The sequence below is a fragment of the Pezoporus occidentalis genome, unplaced genomic scaffold, assembly GCF_034315485.1.
Source record: "Pezoporus occidentalis ecotype Australia unplaced genomic scaffold, CSIRO_AGI_Poc_V1 ctg70, whole genome shotgun sequence".
NCBI classification, from domain to species: Eukaryota; Metazoa; Chordata; class Aves; order Psittaciformes; family Psittacidae; genus Pezoporus; species Pezoporus occidentalis.
The window spans coordinates 732145-752999 of NW_026916053.1; the positions used below are offsets into that span (position 1 = coordinate 732145).

Here is a 20855-nt window from a genome sequence, read left to right on the forward strand (position 1 = left end):
TGGATATTAATTTCTCATTAGAAAACTCCAGCTTCTCTCTCTCTCAATTCTCCTTAAAGATCCTACATCTCACTGGTGTCCACAGATCTGCAGAAAACCAGCCAGCTAAAGTACACCAATACAAGTGTGACAAATACTGATATCAAAACTGCTTTCGTATGAATGTTTTATTCATTCCAAGATTTTTTTAGCTAAATACTTTGCTTATCTTTTCTTCTGGTAGATGTTCTCATTTCCTCCTCCAAGCTTTCTGCCTTTAATTCACCATTTACATAGAAATGAATAGGAATTCAAGAAATAAACACATTTTGCAGTAATATCTTTGGTCATTCCCTCCTTTCTTTAAAAGTCTTTCCATTACACTACAGCACGTTCTGTGAAATCACTAGAGCAAGTGGCTTAAAACCATTTTCTTTCTCCTCCTCCATACCATATTCTACTAGACACACACAGTTGTTTTTATGGGATTGTGAAAAGCATGTTGGGATATTAAATTTTACAAATCTAGATTTGTAGAAGTGTGTGTTTGTGTGTACTTTGTGTAAAACCTGTAGAAAGAGGAAAGCTACTGCTCCTCTTCCTTTGACTGAATGTTAATTTCCCCCACAAGAAAGCCCCTTAAATCCATCATGGTACTGCTGCAGTGCTTGCCCAGCTGCCATTCTTTACAAACACAACAACCCTGAGCACTGATACTGGATACTCCCTTAGGCTCCCTACCCCAGCTGCCTGTTGCAGTCAACAAAGCCTGTGAGAACCACCACAAATTTCTGTTCTCTTTCTTTCCTCTAATGTCTTGAACACAATGTCAACACAAACACCCCACTGGAAAAAGAAGTGTAAATGGGGAGATTGGCATTTTCTTATTTTTCTTAATTGATCCTCCTCAGGACAGTTGCATTTGTCAAGAAATGACCACTAAGACAGAACTTTCAAAGGACAACACCGTGCAGCTTTAGGGTCTTTTTCACCTTTCTGAAACACAACTTAGGCTTCCAATGTGGTTGGGACCAGGTGAGAACCTACAGTGCCAGTTTACAGGGTGTTCAAATGGACTCCAAGTATAAAAACCAACATGAACTAAAATGACCATTCCTTATTTGTTAACAATTAAAACCTCCAAACCTGTTAGTCTGTATCCATCTGTATGTGCCAGCTCTAGGAAAATCCACGACAAACCTGAGCTGAATTTATTAGCCCTGTAAAACAAAATGGAACCCAAATAATATTCACTACTCTATGTTTTTTAAAATTATACTTGCATCTTCTATTTGTTCTTCTGGGCTTCCACTGAGACACAGAACTGATTCATTCAGTTTCTGCCATAAATCCATCTATTGATGGAGGAAGCTCACTTCAACAACAGGTACTTCAATGGAGTCTTCCGGCCTCCATAAGCCAGAATTCCCAAAATGCCCCTGAAGTGTTTCTCCTGGGCATGCTCAGTGTTCCCTTATTTCAGCAGGTTTCTGTAGGTATTTAGAACATTTCATACACAACTTCACATATGGAATTAGGATCCCCCATATATCGAAACATCCCAGTTCTCTCTCCCTTCCAACCTGGTGGCTTTTCCTACTTCAAAATCAACTGCGACAAGGATTCAAATTTATTAATACAAAGCCTGGCGTTTGATATTTTTCACAGCTCTGCTCTAATCATGCTGCTGCAGGGCGACAGGACGCATGAATATGTGTTTACCCCCAACCTGCATCTAAAGAGGAAGGACTTCTGGCGCTGCAAATTATCTGAAGTGCTATTTAACCTTTTCTGGTACTGACATCATTTCCTTTGGGAGCAGAACAGAGGCTGTCATAGGTTATAGCTTTCATTCAGCACAGTAGATCTCATCTAGTCTGGCAAAGGTTCTTCTCTGGCAATTGATTCCATGTTTTATTCATCCCAGAATTCTTTAAAACTGCAAATCAAAATGCCACTCTGCACTGCTAACCACATTATGAACCACCAGTACTGCAAATAAAGGTGCTTTCTGCATAGCAATCAGATTGCCTCTTTCCAGAGAGAATGAATTTAGCTCTGTATTTATCTCACTAATTGCATTCAGAGCATTACAAAGTATCACCCACCTCACATTTACATTATGCAAAACCTAATCTCCGTAAGTTACTAAACCAAAAGTGAGCCATACGTTTCCTCCTGAGACTCGGGAAGCACATTGTTTGAACTGTCAATCTATATGAATTAGATTTATCAGGAATAAGTTTAGATACCATAAAAGATAAGAGAAGAATAGCCTCAGAGCATGTGTGTGCTGTAAATTCAGTGCTTAGGAGAAAGCAGGACAGCTGACCAAGCACATGTTGCTGATTTTATGTCCCTCCAATTATTATGAAAGTGAAGAGACAGGGTCTTGAGTTCAGTTAAATTCAAGAAATAGCATAACATTCAAATGGAAAGCAGCAAGTGCCCTTACAGGTCCCCCTGCCAGGTGCCCCCAGGGCTCCATTAAGTTTATGGGTAAGATTATCCAGTTTTCATTGTCCCACTGCAAGCTTCAGAAATGAAAATATTCCACAAAGAGCTGTATAAATGTGTGTCCCAACTAGCAGGAAAACTACATTACACAAAGAGTTACAATTCAGGGGCCAGAACCTGCTGTTCTTATTTAGGCGTAACTCCCACTGACGTCAATGGGTTCTTTGCTTGAAGCTGTTCTCAGTAAAAACTGAGAGACTGAATCCCAGGTTGAAATGCTGAAGCTTAGAAAAAGTCTATAGGGTACATTATTGTAGCTAAGCATTGCCAAGGGTTTTCAGTTACTGCTTTGTGCTGTAATTAGTGTTCCACCTCCTACTCTATTAGCTCTACCAGTGTGTAAAGCAGTCTTCACAAATTTCTACAATAGAACAGATTGAGAGAGTGCATTAGAGACAGTGTTTTCATACTACGGATTCTTTTCCAGTTTTAATTCTTTGTAAAGGTCCCTGTTCACAGGAATGGCTCATAAGGTTGATGCATTATTATTCCACAGCCCTTCTTTCAAAATGCCAGTGATTCAGTCTTGCAAGATGAAACCATGTCACACCAGAAGCAGTGAGTAATACTTGTGAAGTCTAATTGCATCATTTTTCAGGAGGACATGGCCTTGACATGTCAGTCTGGTCATATTATGGTATAAACATGACACTGTAAGATACTAAGAAGAAGATAGTGCTTTGGATATCTGCATATACACAAGACAAGGCAATAAAGCTGATCTTTGTTTGGACACAAAGAGAAAAACATCAGAACTATGATTAAAAAGCTAAATAGAATGACAGCAAGGGACAGACCACAGGTACCCCAGCACCCTGCCTCAGAGTGTGGGCAACAGCACAGGCTATTACAGGGATACCTTCTCAAAGTACCAGTTTAGCATATTTAGATTTCCTGAATGTATCTTGGTATTTAATAGCTCTCAGTGGTTTTTTTCTTTCATTAATTTCTCCACTCATTTTCAAACCTACGCTTACTTCGCCTCCAAGTGTCTTCTAGCAAGGAGGGCAGATTATGTTGCATATGCAAATGAGGTTTCCTTCTGTGTAAAAGCATGAACTTCTTCCACAAAATGTTTTAAAATGTGGCATCATTATTTATTGCTATTGCAAACTCTGAAGTTATCGGTATTTTCTGTAGCACTCAACAAAATGGAGAGTAAACACTAACGAATTTACTTTGAAACGTGAGATAAGGTAGATAAATATCTGATTTTTATATTAGAGTATAACATGTCTATTTGCCTCAGTATGTCAAATGCCACTGGCAGCATGTGGCAAATCCAAGACTAGAATTTAGGGCATCAGCTTCTCTACCCGCTCCTTAGTACAAGATAAGGGGAGAAAAAGAAACCAAACCACAAGAGCCTACAGAACGAGATCAATACTGAAGAGCTTTTAAAAGCTTCAGAATAAATGCAGATGTGACCAGGGTTAATGAAGCTGAAAGACAATGCATCCATTTTTTCAATATTTGTATTTGTTGTGGTCTTCACAGCTTTGAAGATGAAATACACGGGTGCTGCCCTGTGCCCTTAAAAAGCATCTGTATTTTCCTCTGTACTGACTTCATTCATAATATGCCTCTCTTTTTGAGTAAACCATATTGCTTTTGCTTCATCATTGGCTAAATAGGCTTTTTCAATGTTTCTGCTTGTGGAATATTCTGCCTATAGAATAAGCCTACTGGTTGAATTCTTTGCAAACAGCTCTCTGTGGAACAGAAACAAAACCATGCCTCCCGAAATGCAATAAACATCTTGAATAATCCCCTACAAATTAAGAATGACACTATAAAAACATTGTTCATCGCACCTGCTTTAAAAGCCAAATGGAAAAAATTACCAACTTTGGACTGTGATACGCTAATTCATGGAAGTATTTTTATGGGTCTTTGACTCCGTCTCCAGAGCTTCAGCCAGGGATAGGGGTGGAATGGGACATGACAGTGGGGGGAGAAGGCCCAAAACCCTAATCTGCATGTACTAATTTTCACAGAAAACCAGGACAGTGGGAAAAGGGGATGTTATCTCTCCTCAAGGAGATTTGTGATGCCCATTTTTGTCTCTTTCTTATGATCAATTTTGAACAACTCTTCAGTGATGCTGTGTGGTGCCTTGTTATAATGAAAGCACTCTGATCTTACAGAATAGTACGATGGGGCAGATTTTCTCCATCATACACTACTATCACACAAAAATGCACAAATACACCTACTTAGAGAGAATAACTGCTCATGGAGCAGTGCTGAGGAGAAATTACAAAAGAGTTTTTAAACCAAAGACAATATTGTCTCGAACCAGAAATACATAAATTCAACCAGGAAAAGTTCTGAGTAGTTGCTGAATTTTCTTCCTTCAAATGTAACATCTCTTTTTCAGTGATATATGGATATACACAAGCAGCTGTGAAGCACTAAGGTATAGTCGTATTAAGAATTTTCTCTTTCTCACCCATTTACATGTATTTTATACACACAGAGTTTTTTTGATTTTGAAGTAGAATCAGTGGGACATTCTTATTTTAAAAGATAAAGATGTGTTCACCAAACCACAAAGAGAGAAAGAGAAAACCTTCTTTGTTTTATCCTAGCAATTTCTGTTCTGAATAATCTGTCACATCATCAGTTAGACCTCAGCTGGGCAATCCTGAAAACCTGTGCATCAGATTGTGTGTTGACTGGTAGAGCTAAAACCCAACATTGCATGCAATATGTTTCCATGATCCTACTTAAGAGTTTAAATGCTGTAGAACCTACAAAAAGTCAGGAATGAAGTTATGGCAGAGAATCTAAATACAGAAAGGGGAGCTAATGCTGTTATGATTTCAAGGCAAGCTGGCAGTGCTTTGGAATTTTCTCAAGAATGACACATTAAATTGACATTACTAGAAACTGGCCCTGATGAAACTAGATGGCTTATAAAAGCATTAATAAAACCCTGTCCTAATGATTAAGAGTCCACCATTTTCTTTCAGGGATTAAATGTCTAATATGACATTAAGAGGTTTAATGACTTCTTCATGAATACTTCAGTTAAATTAGTTTACTAACTACAGTAGTGAAAGAAGAATTTTTCTATATGGCAGAAGCTGCTGTACGAACCCACTAATTCAAAGGTAACACTCACTGCAGTTTGATCCTTTTTGTATGAGCTGCCCAATTTTTTTAATGGCTGATCTACCAATTTCATGCTTCCTCTCTCACAAAGTTTTAGAAAATTCTGGTAAATAATGAAAGATCGACTGTGTCACGTAAATATGATTCAAGGTTTGAGAAAATGAAACACTAATGCATTTGTGAACACGTCCTCTGTTGCTTTCAAGAATAAAGCTGCAAGCAGTTTAATTTCTCACATACACTCTGAAAAGATTTTATTAGTCACATAACACAACAGTTCTGAATGTTCACAAATATTCAGCAAACAGCAAAAGCTGTTTATTAAACTTCAGAGTTCAAAGACTAACTTGCATTTAGTGGACCAGTTTAAATTGTATAAGCAAACTGTGTAACTGAAAGACAAAATTTGTTGAAGTAAACTACATAGGAATGAGTCACAAACAGATTTATGATGTGTTTAGAAAAGAGGCAAAAGGCTGACTTTGTCAGGAAGATGCTGCACTGGAATGAGTTCATACAGCTCCAGCTCAGTGAGGACGTGCTTTGAATGGTGCTGAAATCTGTGTTCTCACTGTCTGACCCGCTGCTCTCGGTGCATACTACAGTACCAGTAGTATGACTGACACTTGTCACTGTAATGAGTGTCAGAAAGCCAGAGCCAAGCAAACACAACTTTTATTAGCTTCTGAGTGCTGTTGTCATGACTTGGTGCAGGTACTTCGGACAGTTCATTTATGAAGCCTCACTAATTTCTGCACATTCAGTGACATTTTTAAAAGAGGCACTTTCAGAAAGACACAGCCAATTTTTCCTACACACATTTTAAAGTGCACTCTGTATTCTCAACATTGTGTAAAACTTTCTGTGGATCTAAGTGGAAAAGGACAAACAGCTATATGGCCTAGTAATCTCCAGCAACTATTTTTTTTTTCTGGAGAACAAGCTAAGAGCACTTTGAACTCAGTTCCAACTCCTCATTAATTCCCTTATTTAACTATTAACACTGTGATATGGAAGTCTGGTCACTCCTCCTGGTCATCCAAATTCCTTGCAAGAATGTGTAAAATGACCTGTAAAACTCAGAATTAACTTTAGCAAGGCTTCAGAAGACTATGAAACACGAGGTTCATGATCATCATTGCAAACCTTTTGTTAGGTTTCAGTATGTTTGAATCACATTTCAATGAGTAAGCAGAGCCTCTGGATAAGCTGAAATCAATACAAATTATGAAGGCTGGTGACTACGAACTGATCACCAGCTGAAGGAAGACTCTCCCTTCCTTTCCCTAACAGTGCTCATGCAGATTTCATGGAAATCACACACAAACACACCTGCATTCACAAAGCACTAAGTACCAGCAAAAAGATTCTTTAACAGTTTCCTTGTATTGCTCTACTTTTATTGACAGCCTGAGAGCCAAGTCTATTTGTTAATTATACTCCTTATTTATCCTGAGCAATATAAACCTAATTTTCTAGTAACATGAAGAGGAGATACATGTATTACAGGCCTGTGAGAGCACCTCAGCTTACTACCACCTTCATAACACTAAGTCTGTTACTTCTCAGGGATCCCTGTTTCACCTGTTCAAATGATGCTCTTCAACAAAAGGCTCATGTTCTCTGTAGTAACCTGGAGCTGGAATAAGAGTTGAGGCTGGAGAAAATCAAATTTCTGTCTCAAGAATACTTTCTACCCCCTGCTCCTTCTCTGAGCCTAGCTTCAGATGATTTCACTTGCTTTGGGCAGGGTTATTCTCAACTGCACCACTAGCAAACAAAGAGCTACAGAAAACCATGTCCTGTAACTGTACATGTTGTCCCACCTGACTGCATTTGGAAAATGAGGAAGTAATAGTTACCAGATGCTGCTGGCAATGGCATTGAAAATTAAAAGAGTCCTAACCAGTTTTGCTAGGGGGTGGACAAAAGACATAGAGCCTCTCCACATCTTCACCGAGTCATTTCGAGGGACATTTTGACAAAGGTACCAGAAGGCCTGTTCAGTGACCTTTAGATGCAGAAGACATTAAATTCTGCAGCAAATCCCTGACTCAAAAGCTTATTTTCAATGTTACAGATAAGACACTACTGAATCAGAGGAGCTACGGTTTGTGCTATTCTTCAACTACTTCCATATGGGAGCATACAGGATAAAGATATGTGCTCCCTTTTCTTTTTCAGTGTATTTTTCTCTTTCATATATTTATATCCTCACATACAGGACCACGACTGTCCCTTTCAAATGCCAGACACAGACCAGAGCTCCCTCAAATGCATCTGTGCAAGGCCAAATGCCTCAGTGGTCAGCAAGCAATAAATGAAATTCCTTTATTAAAAAATTATTCCTCCCATAACCTCCTGCTTATAATTCTCTCCCATAAGACAGGGAGAATAATACTAAAGATCTGATATGTAAACTGAGTGGTGAATTTTGGTGGGAGTGTCTTATTTTCTATCCAGAGAAGTAAACTTGGTGTAACAAAATCACTTTGTAGGTGTATACGACAATTCTACTAGGGCAAATAACACATATAATGGGTCCAGTAAAAGCAAGCAATAGGCCTTATGCTGTTATTAAAATAAACTGAACAATTTCTTGAGCTTTCAGAAACTACTTCTAGATTAATTTCATTGTGGATATGGACCCTGCTGGGATAACCACAGGGATTAAAGAATCAATATAGCATAAGCTATCCTGAGGGAATTAGAGCCTGCAAGGATACACTAGGTTCAGAACTCACTCTAAAGGCATGTATCTGTGTAACAAATCTCTTGACAACCAAGAGAGGAAAACCAGATGTGGGGAGAAATACAGAGATCAGGGCTATCCCACCCCCTGACCTGCTGCTGCTCTATGTTTTGTCTTCCCTGTCACTCATCCAGCCAAATTTTATTTTCTCTGTGCCTCTCCCACCAGGTTTCCAGTTCCATTCCCTGGTACAATACATGGTACCAGAAGCTTAAATTGCTGTCCTTTGGACAGAGTCTTCTGTCCTCAGAGACTAAACAGAGAAAAACATGAGGTTGAACTTTTCACAATACACCTTGACATCCAAGACTGATCCTTCTGCCCTGCAAAAAACGATGTTCTTCTGCATCTCAGTTGGAAGACATCTATTCCATACATATGGGTTTTCCAGACATAACCCTGCTATTTGTGTAGGACAGGGTAAGTACAATCCAGATTTCACAGAACTGTTTTAGTTGAAAAAAACCTTTAAGCTCATGAAGTCCAATTGCTAACTCAGCACTGCCAAGCCCACCACTAAACCATGTCCTTAATGTCCTAATGCGTAGATGTGTGCACATCTACACATCTTTAAAACTAAGAAACACTTCAATCCAACTTACTATCTAGTAACATGGTCTGGATTATTAACCATATGATATGCAACATATTAAAGTAAAAAACCCTAATCAAACCTTACATTACACCTTATATTTCTCTAGTAGAACACCACAAATAATCGATGAACCCACTATTTTCACTGTAAAATATTTCTGCTCAGTTTCTGCTTCGCTTTTGACTCCTGGCAACACTAATAAGGTCTTTACATCAGCCACAGGTATCTCAATGCTTGGACAAGTCGGCTGATTCAAAGGCAATATATGCTGGTTGTAAGGGAAGAAGTCTTACAAAGACATTTTTGCTGAAAGAGGCGCAATGAGTCAGAATTACCTATTTCACACCTCACCCACCTTTTGCTTTAGGATGTGAAAATAACATTATTAATTTTATCTGACAAAACAATAATACTGCTACTGGGGTCACTTGGCAAAGAAGAGGGTGTATTAAGTTTCTCATTTGGAGATAAACACTGTTGGTGTCAAAGCAATCCTGGCCCTGCCTGTGACAGGCCTCAACAAGCACAAAAATGGTTTAGTCCTCGGGCTTTTTTTACCCTTTTAACCTTTATGTAAGTTACACCACTGTAAAACCACTACCTCTTAAATCTACATCTCTTCTCTAGAATCCTCTCACTTAAAAGAAAGAATTGATATGCACCAGCAATTACAGATCAATATAGTGTTTATTATTCATGGGGTAGAGCTTTTCTCTATCTACTGTCTAATGACTGAGGTTCGTTTTCTAATCAGACATGCATTCCTGCTGTATGTTTTGCTGAAGACAATTATTTGAATGAGACATAAACCAGTCATTTTTGCCATGCCATTTTCTGTGTTAACATAGTGACTCTGAATCCAACAAGTGCCTTGCACCAATGCTGCCCATCTGATTTTGTTTTTCAAAGAAGTTTTGCATTCTTACAGTTATAATGCAAAGCCAGATGGTTCAATCAATCAGCACCTGGCAGGTGGATCTTGCTTACAAAATCAGGGAGGAAGCCAGCATTCCTGACAGCATGGATGTTCTACCATATCCATCTCTTGGCTTGAAATTTATCAGGGGTGAGAGGGAGCAGAATTACACTTCAAGTCTGCACGCAAGCAGTTTTGGCACTGCACCACAGCTACAGAAAAAGAGCCAGGCTGAAGGCTTGAATTACGATCTTTTTCTTTCCCCTCCTGCCTTAAATTGCTAACTTTTTCTTAGTGTCCTCTCAAAAACTTGGCATCATAACAGAATATAAGAAAAGTGGAAAGAATGATGTTCACATTCTCTGGGATGTCTCTTTGGTTGATGCAGTCCTGTGAGGAAGGAGCCAGTACATCTGCCCTTGGGGCTCTTTGAGTAAAGAAATAGCTTCAAGTCACCTCATTCTCTTTTTTTTATGTATTATTTTTTAAAAATTAAGGTGTGCAAAAATAATTGTTTTGTAGTGATCTGAATTATCAGAAATCAAAACTAGGGGAGGCTGATTTCCTCATTAACTCAGAATGAGCCACTGCTTTTCAGTACCTGGAAGTATCATGGTAAACATATCTGATTTGAAAGTTCTGGTCCACATTTGGAAAATGTAGTCACTGGAAGATTGTTCTCAAGAATACAGAGCTAGAAGATGTGTCAAAAGATTATTAGTTCATTACTCTACCCCAATCCAGGACTCATTATTTGTATTGAACAGGGATTCATTTATTTTCTTTCATTACTTAAATGAACAAGAGCTGAGACAGGCAGCACAAAAGACAGACTCTAAGCAGAGCCAAGCTCCACACCATCCCCCTGCTACTCTGGGTCTGCAGGAGATGTGTTGGCCATCACCATAACCTAATAAAGTTTACTGGTTGCTCTAATTTCTGGCAGTTGAAGGTTTGGTCTGCCCTTCATGTCCCTGTAGCATCTCTCTTGTGTTGGAAAGAAAGTAAGAAGTGAGACTTCAAATTAGCTGGCTTCACAACAGCTGAGGAACATCTCCATCACCAAAAGTCTTGGCAAGCTGTTTCAGTTTGGTGTCATATTTTGCCATTTCATGTGTTCACTCTGCTCCAGCTGGACAAATGGAACTTGGAAGCACAGGATAATGATGCAAAAAAATTGTTCTCAACATGGTTTTTGACAAAAAACTCAACTTTTCCATGGCATAATCTATGCACTGATGCTCTTATTTGGTATTGATGTTTTCTATATACAATAGTAACCGTTACGACATTTGTTAGCCTTTTTTGTAAGCTCAGCTGTAACATCCCCTGTACCATCACTTTACTACTTGAGTACTTAGGTTCCAAGATAAGAAACATTTATGTAAAAGCTATACAGTAATGAACGTAACTGAAACATCATCATGATGTATTCGTCACTTGGTCAGAAATACAACTTTATCTTCCTTCCTTCAGCCTACCTCATAAAGCAACCACAGTGTCTAGAAGTTGCTTCTGTTAAACCTAAAATTAGACATTATTCATCCTGATAGAGTAGGAACAACAAGATTCATCTCCTGTACCTCAAATCCTCTAGAGGGCAAAACGCAAGTTACAGATACTACACTGGTAATAAATTGAAGATTTTCAAACTTATTTAAAGAAAAAGACAAGACCAGAATTCTGTATTTCTTGTTTTTTTTCCATCCTTCAAAAGCATTCACAACTGGCTGAAATTAGATACAATGTAGTATCTGGGCATCTTGGGAAGCTGGTCTCTCTGATATCACAGAATCATCACTGCAGAAAACCCAGGCTTATTAGAATTCAGATGACAAGTCTGCACATCCTCTGGAGATCTTCTGAAATAAACAGAGTACAATCCAGAATTTCAGTGTAGTTTCTTTCTCATAGATACTTCTCTACAATGTAGAACCCACCCCTCAAAGAGGGGCTCTGTGAAAACAACTGTTAAATAGCTTGACAGGAACAGTTCCGCTACTGGTAAAGGGCTTTCATACAGTTAGCCCACTCTTCGTCAGCGGATTAATATTTTGTTGGCAAACACAGGGCTCCACAATTACATCCCTCACTTTCTTAGACACACAAGAAACCAGCACAGAGCAAATCTTGCAGTTAGATGTGCAGGGGGTTTTATCTGGAATCAACTATGTATGGCATGACAAAAACATTTGTTCATCATTTTCCCCAAACAGGCTTTGGTATCTCTGAAGTTGCTGGTTATGGATAATATCATTCATAAGTATACCACAGCCTGGCAGGGTTTAAATACTGCTTTTTAATTTATTTTGTCTGTTTGACATTTGGTGAGGCACTTGTGAGGTACATGGTCAGTTATGGTTTCCTCCAAGCTGTAAATAACTAACTAGCTTCTTTTTCTTAACTGCCTATATATACGCAGCCTTTCCCAGGAACTGGGATGAACAAAGGCCCATATACATGAGAGTAAATTAATACAATTAAAAATAAAAAGGAAAAAAGCTGAGTGCTGTTGAATTGAGCGCATCTGAATAACTACCCATGCTACAGCTTTACAGTATTTACTTAGCCTCACTCTTTGGCTTATTTATTTTCCAAGGACTAACAAAAGGCATGTGTTCCTTCACTATAACACAAGGGACACCAGTCCTGCCCCCTTCCAGAAATTACCTCCTCCTCCCAACTTAGTCTTCATAACCATTTCAGATACTATGACCCAAAATGTCTCACTGTAGCTCTAAAAGTAGAAAGAAAGTAAGAGGGCATAAAAGCTTCTGCCTGCAATAATTTGAAGTGGAGCCTGTACTTGAACACTGGCCTCCAAAAACAGACTTGCCAGCCAACACTGGCTGTTCTGTTCCCACCAAGAGGTGTGTATGCACTAACACATCAGGATGTTCCATCAAAAGTCTTTTGGCTCGAGCTGCCCATTCAGTATAAACACATTAGCTCCCTAATGTTTGTGTATCTGCCTGACAACTCTCTAGCCCTGGCAATGGAATTCTGCCAACCAAAATTTTCTGTTTCATCCTTAATGTCAACAGTTGCTTTGAAGTGCTCCAAGTTATTGAATGAACAAATAACTGTTTATGTAAAATACTCAGGGGAAAACTCCAAAACCCTTCAGTATATAACTGCAATTTGCTTTCAGATTCATACAGTATATCAACAGGTCTGGTTTTATAAGTACTCCTATATAGTACAACCTTACAACGTTTATTCTGAAAGAGTATGAAAAGCTGAGGAGAACAAAGTGAGCTGGCTTAAACCAAAATGTTCAAATCTAGATACCTAAGGTCATATCTGCATACCAGTCACATTAATAATATTTTTACAAGTGGCTAGACTTTTAGAGGCCTCATAAGTGGCTTTCCTGACAAAGACAGCACTGACAAATCAGGTTTTGCAGTATGTAATATTGATTCTTAATAAGAAAAGAGTATAAATTAAATACCAACTGTGTAAGAATCAATTTTACTTGTCTCTCTCTTGGGGCTGCCTCTTCCAGGACTGATCCTCAACTGCTGGTTGAAGAAATCTTCCAGCTGCAGCTGCATGTATCTGTCTGCTCTCTCATCTAGACACTACTTGCAGGTTATGCAACTTGCACTGTGTTTATTTGTACTAATTGAAAGTCAGGTTCCGTTTATCCTCTGCTGATTAAGATCATCTGCTTTGAAGGACAAACAACATCAGTATATAAATCCAGTGTATGCTTCTGAAAGTTATTATAGCTTCCTTAGCTTCTACATATTTTCTTCTGGAGGAACATACACTGAAATCAAAAAAGTCAAATCTAGTCCGTTTTTAAAAGAGTTGTTTCAGTAATTTATATTAATCAGATGAAACTTTATTCTTAATAGTGCATGCTTCAAAAGGCCTTTTTAAATTCAAATATTACTAGACTGTAGGAAGCATTTAGTGAGTGAAGTTAGCTGCTACTGAAGTCTCAAATCCACAGGTATTCTCGTGCCTCACCTAAAAGCACCATCAGTTAACCAACTTCTGTTCCTATGCATCCCGCTAAAGTGGGCCTGGAAAATGTATTTCACTTCTGCTAGTGAGGCTGGGTTCCAGTGTGACCTGGAAGTTCTCCAAAACTTGGCAAATAAGCCAATGGGAAGTCCCCAAAATAGGTCCCTCCCAAGCAAAACAGACATAAAGTGCATCCATCCCCCAGCTGATAAACACATGTAAAACCCTACCATGTAGGAAACACTGGGTGGGAAGACATTCCTTTGTGATTTACATGCACAGCCATTAACTTCTGTGAGAAGGTAGTTTCTAGCACTTAGGGTACCAGCTACAGGATAAGACTGTTCTACCATTCTATAAATCTTGTATTTCAGACCACTTTTATACAAATTCCCAAGAACATTCTCATACAGTTTGTAACTACACTTGGGAATGACTAATACGCTCTGTTAGCTACAGCAAATACATTGATCTCATTTACTAACAATAGCATTATGCTCACTCATGTTACCTGAAGAATCTCTCAACCCCTTCAGAATCAAGAACCAGTTAGATTAGGCTCCTGTTCTGTATTGCACCTGTACATCATAGTAGAGGAACTTCCTCTTCCGACTATGTAAGAATCCAAGGGAGATTAGTCCCTTAACATAGGCTTTTACACCAGATGTCTAATATTAAGCTGTGTGAGAATAACCACCTTACGTGCTTGCTTTCACCCACAGTAAATTATCCGGGTAGGAATTCTCCTTGCTGTGCTCTGTCACTCTCATGAATCACTAGTCAGAGTTAGACCTGCAGTCATATATTACCCTTTACTTTGCTTAGTATCTGGGCACCTCGTTATTTAGCCACATGATGGATAGTACAACAGTTGCTGTCATCAGAATCCCATTCGTTCAAACATTTCAGGCAGGGTTGAGAAAAGTGCTGGATAATGTTCTGACCAAAAGATAACTGTAGAGTCATGGAAGATTCTGATCAGGAAAATCAGCATCATGGCTCAGAGCTTACCTACAGATTCCCCTATCTAAATTAGCAGCTCAGCACAAACAGGGAGGAGATCAGCAATTGATTATCCTTTTAGATTGTTTGTCTTCCATTAAAATGTCAGGAACTGGGCACAGCTTGAGACAGAAAATGCTCCAGATGGATCAGTGATCCCATGTGCTACTCTACATCCAGAAATCCCAGAACCATGGATGTTATAACTTTATTAAATAAAGGTGATTTGAATACATGTAAACAGCTGACTTTGTTTCACTACTGACATGGACAACAATTATTCAAGAAATTAGTTTCACACTCATTTCTCAAAGCTTCTCCCCTTTTTTCCTCCAGTGAACTAATACTTTTGTTGACTTCAGACTTAAATTTGTTTTGATTACTCAAATAAAACATACTTCAGGTGTTTATTTCTCATTTTAAACACTGAAATGTCTTGTTTTCAGAATAATTGTACAACTTCCTTCTAATGAAAACAATTCTGCAAGAAGCAATTAAATTATTTGACCAATCCAAACCTACACTTTACTGGGGAAGTTCTGACCAACTCACACAGTTCCAGCTTGAATAGATTTTCCCCTCTTAGGAACAGAATGCCTTTCTCCCTTGCCATACCAATACCGATTCTTAGGTTTTCCAGTTCATTCCCTTTCATAACCCTACAGCTATCACTAGAACCTCAACCTTTTTCTTTCCTTCCCTTCTGAATATTTTCTTTCTCTTTTTCATGTATTCTTAATCTCTATGGGTTTCCCCCCTGATTTTAATCCTTCCCCCAGTGATCCCAATGTTCGTTTCCTGGCTTTGATACCACGCTAAATCCCTTCACCAACAAGATGCTTCTGTGGTCAGCTGCAAAAGAAGCGACAGCAGGAGGAGGAAGATATACAGGTAAGGGAACTGTTCACCTCGGTACTGACTAATTGAAGCAAGGGTATTTCATCAGTAACTCTGCTTCCATTTATTGCCCCACTCAACCCATCTTTAATCACTACCACCTTTCAGTTTTGGGAAAAATGAAATCACCTCTGCAGTGGAAGTGCTTTCCAACATCCCCTACATCTTTTTGCTGGGATGTACCCCATGTCTCCCAAGCCCCAGAAGAAGAACGACTGCTTTGCAAACCTGTTGCCATTTCTTCCTGCACAGTTCAATTCTCATTCTTCGTAACTGAATCACAGCCTATCTGAAGTGGTTCAAGCCACAAAGGACCTTCCTTGCTTTCTGAAAGTGCCCAGACAAATGCTCAAGTCCCTTGCATACACCAATGACAAAAAGTTTGGGCAAAGACTGGCATCTTTTAATAACTAGGGGACGTGTCAAAGTAAGGATTAAGTATATGCTCAGCAGTGTGAATGGCTGCTCAGTGTCAAAATAAGCGAACTCCACTTCAGCCAGCAAAGATGCTGCACAAAGTCCAGCTTACAAAGGCCTTTAATGTCTTTGTCAAGCCCATAAAATAAAGGCACTCCATAACATAAATCTTAAGGAATTCAAGATCTCTCTCAAGCTGGTAATAAAGGCCCCATTTCAGTTCAGCATTCTTTTGCCATGTTTGGTTCTTGCACAAACAAACAAGAGGGAAAGAAATGGAATCTTCCTCCCTCATAACCTTTTATACTTGGGTCATTTTAATTGATTCTTACTCCACAGGCTCATTACTGGATTCTCTCAACTGGCTTTATTTTGCCTGCTTATTTGAAAGGTAAGCACAAAGTTTCCATTCCTCAGAAAGATTGAACTTCTGCCCTGCCAAACCCTGTGTTGAATTCATCCCCCCCTTCATAGCTACAACACTGACTTCATTTTAAGATGAATTCAGCTGCTTGGGTTTTTTTTTCATACAAACTCCCCTCCTCTCCCTCAAAAATGATATTTCCTCACTGACTTTAACTTGCTCTGACTGGGCTATAAACAAATTATTCAAATAATTTGAAAAGCCAGTATCATTAAATAGATCTTTTCCATTCACCATTCTAAACTGATCTGTTTAGACATTACTGAACCACACTAACTTCACATGAGAGGACTGTCACATCGTTCCTCCTTTGTGCAATTTCTTCCCCAAAATATTTGCTCCTAAATAGCTCAATTGTTTTCTCTGGAAGGAAATGCACAGCTAACCTTAACATGCACCTTTCCAGGAAAGAGAGTAACTTACCGTCGCAAGAACTACAGCATACATAGAAGAGGTTAATAGCTTGCCAGCCAAGCGACATACATATGGCAAGGTAAGGCTACAACCAGCACAAGAAATCTTATCTCCACAAAAGCAGCATGATTCCATCTGGTTCAAGTTGCCATTGTGCTTCTATTTCCTTTTGCTGAAAGTTTTGACTGCTGCTTTGACCAAGCCTCTCTTAATGGTAGATCCTAACAAGGGCAATTGTATGCAGTAACACAGCATTCTCACACCACTGTGATAATGTGCTAGTGGGAAGGTCTGGAAAACCACTATGGGTGTGTAAACAGCAGTAAGTTAGTTCTACCTCCATTAGGTGGCAATTGTGAAAGAAATGGTGCAAATGGGTACCAACCTATTCTTGAAAAACACAATGAAGACCTGGGGGTTTTTGCACACATTCATCATGGTAATGACCACTGCTCTTGTCATGTATCAACCTTCACACAATGGTAGGCTTCTCAGTGTGCACAAGGCTCTGTAACACTTGAAACACTACCTCTAATGTGCTGTTAGGACTTCTCTTCCTGATGACAAACACTCACCATGGCAGTTATCACCAGGTGGCGCTACTGCACTGTCTGCCAAGCACTTTTCCCAGCGCGTGAGCAAACATCCATTCTTTGGAAGACATGGTGGTAATAGAATTGCTGATTACATTTGATAGCTAAAGTACGGTTGTATCAAAGGCAGGATATTTTGCTCTTCGATGGAAATCAATCCTTTCAGGCAACGTCACTTCCTGGCAGTGGGACAGAAGAAGAGGGCATCTATCTGCTCTTTGTGACTGCTTTCCCAGCACATGTATGTAACAAAAACTATGTTTAGAATACATCCACACTATATCACTGATTGCTCCTCCACTGGGAAGCCAACCTAGACAGCCCCAGAGATGTTTACCGCCATTCTACAAAGGAAAACTGCTATTGTGAGTGAAGGGTAAGGCTTCAATTAGTCTGAAATTTCAAGTAGACTGAAAGATAACTTGGATGTAAGCTGCACCACTGTGGCTGTATCAAAACACACAAGTAAACAATGCACACACACAAGACTCACTTGGAGGCACTAAGTTAATTTCTTTTAGTTCAAAAGGGGGAGAGGGAGAATTCACATTAAGTTTGCATATGTAACTTCAACGGTCACTGTAGGTTGCTTAAAATGACCTTGTTAGATGCCCCTTCACATACTGGTCACTTGCTGTGACCTTTCAGTCTCTGATTTTCCCAATTGTTTCTGAATACAAGCTATGTAACTTACACCATACAGCAACCAATAGAGTACATAAAAGGACTAGTTATGCCACTGTTTCTTTTCTTTTCAAAATGTTTCAAAATCATTTTGATACACTATGTACGTTTTACACTTTATTTTCAAGCATAATTTAGAGTTTGCACTTGCTGACATGTAACACAACTAGCACTTATACAGCATTCCCTGCAATAGTGTACTATTACACAGGATTAAACCCAACAATTGTTTCTAGGCTGTTACCCCTAGTGTGAGTAATCATATCTGGTACTCAAAAACATGCTAAATAAACAGATTCTACCCATAAAAGAGGCATTACATCAGCAGCCTGAGGTTTAAACATTCTCTGGCCCTTACCAGCATGCCTCATGTCTGACCTGGAGGTGGTTAGTTCAGCCTTTAAATCCCACTCAGCCCTTGACCTGTACACTGACACTGTCATCACAGGTGCCAATTAGTGGCAAAGCATTTTGCTGGGGAACCAGTGACTGCCATGAGCATGAATCCCATTACCTCTTCCTGCACAAACCACCTCCCCTTCTCACTTGCTCCTTACTAATCCTGCTCTGATATGCTGCAGAGATTTAACTACCTGAACTACCCTGTATTTGTGCAGTAGCAAGTTCTTTACCACACTACTGACCTGCTCACTTCTCTACAGATCTCTTAAGCAAAGCAGTGATTAACTTCAGCCATATCAAAAAGGATATTACTTGACTTTGGAGAGGCTTTAGAACAGTCATTTTTGGAAATAGTCACATTGGGCCACATGCCAACTTGACCCTGAGATCTGGGCCAATACGATGAGTTGGAACCATTAATGATTTTAAGATTACTATTGCAGCAACTATCACTGCTGCACTTAGGGGAGATTCTGATTTAGAGGTTTCCAGTTAGAATCCTGCAGCCTTGTCCAAGTGCCTCTGCAGCCAAGCGCATAATGTAGGCCAAGAGTCAGGACCTTTGGTTCCTCTCATATTGAGTAGGAGCTTGTCTGTAAGGAAGTTACCAACAAGTTGGAGTCAGGCTTTTTAAAGCCATATGTGGTTGTACGCAGTATTATAGCTGTCATCTAATGAGTGCTAAGCACTGTAGTGTAATGCATTAACACAATACTCAGCTTTCCCTAAGTACCCAAAGTGTCCCATCATTAAAGTTCTGGAAAGAATGTAACAATGAACCTCTTTTGCTTGTGTGCCCAGGAATTTATCAAAAACAAAGTCTGAAGCAATTAATTCTGTACCCTACATATTTAATTAAGTGAAGAATATTTTGAAAGAAATTAAGATCGTTTCTATTATATTCTCTACTTTTCTTCCCCTACATATTAACACAGCTGCTCAGTTACCCTCATCAACTTATCTTCACACAAAATGGTGTATGACCAAAACATGGGTAACTTCCAGCAAGAAAACTGGAAGGCTGATGCAACTTTGTTATCACCTTTCTAGTACCATGGACTCATGGTACCAGAGTTACACTTTTGACTGACAGCAAAGGCAATTGTTCATAATCAATCCCACTCAGTCTTTTAGGTTTAGCTGATCTTTATAGTGACAGCAAAAGACCAGGTGCACACCAGGGCACTATCAGGGACTAGACTGTTGTACAGACTAATAACCTGGACATAGTGTACTTCAGGGAATTTGATTCATCTCAGTAAATTCATCATCCAAGATCATTTAAACACACAATTGTCTTTTTTCATTTTCTCTCCAAAATACTGCATAGACTGTTAGAAGATTATAATCCTGTATTTGAGATGGCTACGTGCCATTGAATGTGTTGAATGAAGCACATGCTAGTTATGATTTACACAGAGAACTATTCGAATACAAGCTTTGGGCTCTTTTTTTTACGTTCAAAAAAATGACATTAGTAACAACCCAGTAACACCCTCTCATTTGTAAGCAGACATAAGGATGGCACCAGCATCCCTGTGTGGCAATTGGCAATATAAATCTAGTTTTTGGAACACAAATACGTTTTATCATTCCAAGTAGGTACTGAAGGAACTTTCAGGGTAAGATATGACACCCAACAGTAAGCCACATCACTGTATTTGTTACAAAGCAAGGCAGCACAGCTGCAGACACTGAACTTACTATGCTCCAGGTGTCACGTTGCTGAAGTATACATGCCAGCACCGTAACGACTACAGCTGAGAGCACAAGACATGCATTTGAGGAGTCTGCAACATCACACGCTGATTTTCATGTTGTTCCTAATTGCTCTTTATCATCTGAGGTTTGTTTTTTTTCTTTTAAAATAAATTTCCTAACCTCTCTGATTTGTGTGGATTTTCCAGGGGTTTGGGTCATGTCCGTCCCCCCCGTGTCCCCCCCATGTTTTAGGTAGTCTGCATCTATGATAAAGCCATATTCATAATGCCCAGCAAGATGTGTATAATCTATCGTCTTTTCAATTTTAAAATTAACATATTTGCTTCACGAATCAGAGATGCAGAAGAGCCTCATAAAAGCTTGGAATGTTGCAAAGATGGGAGATCAGAGAACTCCCTTTTCTCTTAAGGGCTCAACTCCAGCCCAGGTTACTCCTGCAGAAATGCCAT

General features: G+C 39.2%; 1 long non-coding RNA gene across 1 annotated transcript in view; it reads right to left on the bottom strand.

Moving 5' to 3' along the window:
* Nucleotides 1–1556, bottom strand: part of LOC134175924 (uncharacterized) — a 94060-nt gene extending 92504 nt beyond the window's left edge. The window contains exon 1 of the long non-coding RNA XR_009969198.1: nt 972–1556. This is a non-coding gene — a long non-coding RNA (uncharacterized LOC134175924). The remainder of the gene's footprint in view (nt 1–971) is intronic.
* Between the last annotated feature and the right edge of the window lie 19299 nt (nt 1557–20855).